The sequence below is a fragment of the Centrocercus urophasianus genome, unplaced genomic scaffold (assembly GCF_019232065.1).
Source record: "Centrocercus urophasianus isolate 14NV4802_14NV808 unplaced genomic scaffold, USGS_Curo_1.0 seq_10, whole genome shotgun sequence".
In the NCBI taxonomy this organism is placed as follows: domain Eukaryota; kingdom Metazoa; phylum Chordata; class Aves; order Galliformes; family Phasianidae; genus Centrocercus; species Centrocercus urophasianus.
Genome location: NW_024884142.1, coordinates 60,088,850 through 60,093,233, shown reverse-complemented (window position 1 = coordinate 60,093,233; position 4,384 = coordinate 60,088,850).

The window sequence follows — 4,384 nt, the reverse complement described above, 5'->3', positions numbered from 1 at the left end:
TATATAATTTTTCCCCCAGGGTGTACATTAGATTTAAAGGATCCATTTATTCTGCTAGTATTTTTCAAATTGTTGAATGATCTCCGGTTATGGCAGCTCACTTTGTGCATCAAAAGGGATTTTGATCCCATATTCAGTTCCTCTGTTTATCCAGTGACACTGCTCACTTGTCCCTTTAAATACTCCTCCTAACCACACACATACTGCTGCATAGAACAGATGGGGTTTATGTACAACTGGCTTTTTTTTTTTTTTTTTTTTTCGTATAACCAATCAAAATGAGTGGCCAGACATGAGAGAAATTTGCAGAAATTCTCAATTCTTTCTGCAGGTTTAAAGATTTTATGTTGTCATTCACTGATTATGCAACTCCCATGGTCACAAGCACCTGCTGGTTGCATATGGGAGTTAAACAAACTCCTTTTATATGCTACTGTATGAAATAAGGCACACGCACACAACCCAGTCAGCAAGAGGGGCATCACAGCAGCCTTGTTTTTAGGGTGGGCTCCCTGTCCTTCCCAGCTGGGCAGAAGGAGTCAATGAAAGAGGACATTCTTTACCGTTCACTCAGTACTTGGGGACAGTCAGGATAGAATCAAAATTTCCCAACTGGGCACGAACAAATGCGAGCTGCAGCTGACATTCAGCTCTGGCAACTTGCAGGAAGATTGCAAATAGTTCATACCAAGCAGAAGTCTTTTTGGCAGTGTGTCTTATGTGTATGCAGATAATTAATTTGGTTGGAAAAACTGCAGGCCAGGTACATTCTGAAACTCTTGGACTTATTCCTAATCATTAGAAGATGTGCTTATATGTTTCAGAACTTCACTATTGTAACTTTAGCTTTCAGATTTTTACCTTAAATCTCAGCTGCTTGATTCAGTCCGTTCAGCTCTAGCAACACTGGAAGAGAGGATTAAATTCTACTTTGTACTCTTTCAGTTCCTGACTATCAAAAATTCAGACCCAACCATAGCAAATGCAACATTTGCCTACTGGCAAACTCTGTTAAGCAGTACTGTTTAGTCCTTTTGAACCTGCCAGAAACCCTGGAAAACAACTTAAATAAATTTGGAAAATTACTCTTTCTGACTCACTCAGTTTCTTTCCTTTTTTTTTTTTCTACCATGATGAAGCACTGAGCAGTAAGAAGGGAGGTTCCGGGAGCACTCAGGAATTCATGTCCCTGCAGAGTCTGAGTTAGAGATATCAAACATATGCTGGACCATTTTATTTTTTCCAGACTCAGAATTACCAGTTTTTTAGGTAAGTTGCTCTTCCTACGAAATCCAAGCCATCTAATCAATTAGAATTACAGAATCATAGAATCATCTGAGTTGGAAGGAACCCCTGAAAGTCATCTAGTCCAACTCTCCTGCAATCACCAGGGACCTCTACAGTCTGATCTGGTTGCTCAGAGCCTGGTCCAGCCTGACCTTGAATGTCTGCAAGGACAGGACTTCCACCACTTCTCTGGACAACCTGTTCCACTACCCTTATCATAAAAAAAAACCTTTTACTTATATCCAATCTAAATCTCTCCTCTTTTAGTTTGAAGTCATTCCCCCTTGTCTTAGTCTGTCGTCTTCTTTCTTCAGACACTGATAGGATCACAGTACAGTTCAGCTCCCATGGGTTGGTTTTCAACCAGTACTTGACTCAAAGCCCAGTGCTTCTGATTCAGACCTGAAATCCAAAAACATTTTTCCAAAAACATCAATCAGTCTAGGAAAGAAAGATTTATTAGCTCTCCCTTGAAAGGAGCTGCCCTTTTGTGAACTCTACCCCCAGCATGCTCTTAGACCCAGGTTTTGTATACTGCTCTCCGGTATTGTATATTGTGCTTCTCTGATTTATCTTGTAAATCAACACCTTGCTTATGTGAAGGATTTTATTAAGGATGCTCTACAAATACTATTGCAGGGGAACAGCTTAGACATTACTTTGCTGAAGTTCAGTATAGTTTTTCACTTGCTCATTGCATAATAGTGGCTTGTTTTGGACAAGACTGGTCCCAAATTCACATTCTTTGAATTTCATATCTAGATTTTAGAAAAATCCCAAATTTCAAGGGTCCAAGGGTCCCATATCCAAAGTCTGGATATAGGTCTGTATTTTTATAATCACCTCTAACACACTGTAGTTCCTGCACTGCATTATGCAAGGATTCATGGTTTAGTTTCTAGTCAATTTCTTTTCTATTTTTGTCTGTCTTTCTTTAATGCTTTCACAACCCCGTGGTTCTGTTGACACTGCAAGACAGAAGTCAGTCCCATACAGAATGCCATGTTTAGATGCTGCAATATGTTGCAGAATAAGGAGAGACAGAAATAGAAAATGGCAAAGCATGTGCAAAAGTCATCTCATAAACTTTGTTAAGGCATTTTGAGTTTTTCTTGGAATGGATAGTGTTTTATTCAAAATCTTGAAGAGTATACATCACTATTTTTCAGTTTACATAGTGAAGAGAATCTGCTTAAAATTGTGTTCCTCTCTCAATATAAGCATATCTCAGTATATATATGCATCTTATACTTACTCCATTGTAGTAGGGGGAAAAAGAGATACTGCAGAAAATTTCCTAGCTTCAATTTCTTGACTTCCAAGAAATGTTGGACTTTACGAACCAAAGTGGAAAGAAAAAAAAAAGTCTTTGTATCCAGAATTTGCTGGGTGCTAATTTGGCGTGGCAATGAGATGAAAGTTGGATTCATGCTAGTTTCAACATTAGAGGATTGGAATGCAGCCTGCTTAGCACAGGAGTCAAATAATTCACTGGCAGTAGATTGCTTTCCACTTCTAGACCTGGTAAATAAATAGAAAACTAATCAACAGTGTAGTATGGCAGATGTAGCAGGTTCAGATTTCGTTAGAACACTGCCAAGATCTAAAAGAATCAAGAAGTCATTCTATGTCCCAGTGCCTAGTGAATCTTTCATACTGTCTTTTCTGTGGGACAGACAAAATACTATTTATGTGCCCTCTGTGCAAGAATTTTCTGATATATTTCCTCTTAAAATAAGAATGAAAGGGTGAGTGCCTGAAATTATTGCAAGTATTCTTTTCATTTTCCATAAACTACTTTGGTTCTGAAACAGCAGAACACTGTTTCTTTGCCTGGTACATTTCTGTTCAACTACTGAAAGCTTTATTAAATGTAGTTTTCATGGGACATTTTTATGTTTCATTATCTGTATTTCTTTCCTGCTGATGAATAGTTATAGCACATACTTTTCTGTAGTAGCTAGGAACAGAGATCACATAAAAGAATGTCTATGCTCACAATCTGAAAAGGAAAAAACGGTTATTTATTTTCACACTTTTTCCACCTAAACACACATCAAACCAAACTTCCTATATCCAGAATTGCATAACCAGATTTGGCAGTATTAATTAACAATAAAACTAGTGTTTTGCCCCATAAGAATCAATAAGATAATTATGTTACTTAGGAAATAGTAGTCATATGATTTTGCTTTCAGTGCATAATGAATAACATTAAGTTCTGTGCAACAAAAAGGTTTTACAAAACAACCCAAGCCACAGAACCTGTCTGAAATTCTTTCAGGGAAGCCTGGTTGAAGTCCTGCAGCATCTACCTAATTGCACTACCTCTCGTGTGCGTGTATGTCTATATGCTTGCAAATACATAAATACTTAATGAAGAAGTATGTAAATTCCTAAACCATATACTCCCAGAAGGAAGTTTTGGCCAGTGTGCAGGAAATACCAGGGCCATTTCTGTATTTTAATATCTGGACTTTGGAGCATTTTTGTCACACTTCACATAGCTTCATTCCTAAGCAAAGAATTAAATGTCTTTCAAGTGGTTATTATCAAGCTAAGTGCTGTACATAAATATGCATGAGAGGTCATTAGTGGCAAGTGATGATGCTTATAAGGTTCAAGTGTCTTTTCCTAAGATTTTTCTACTTGCTCTGTGACAGTGGAGCAAGTACTTCAAATGCGCAGTTGCATCTCCAGAAAACAATTTCTATCTTTCTGCTTCTACCTCTTCTGTTTTGTTGTGGGGACTCTCAATGATCAAATGTTGGCTCACAGTTAGCCCAAAGTACAGGCTGCTAAGACCATATTCCAGAAAGCATCCTTGTAAGCAGCAATACTGCCATAGGGATTCGGTGTTCCTGGGAAACGGTCACCATCACTGCAGCATCATTTCTGCCATAGTCGTGATTAGCTTCTCGAGAATGGTGTGAAAGTGCACTGCAGTGATCAAAGACATTTAAAGTAAAATAGCAATCATGGGTATGTTAATAGGATGGAAGAATTCAAATGCACGCTCCCAGTGACTATGGATCACATTCTGTTCTTCTCTGATGAATGAAAAATCCTAATAAGGTCATGAAATCAGTGTATTGAA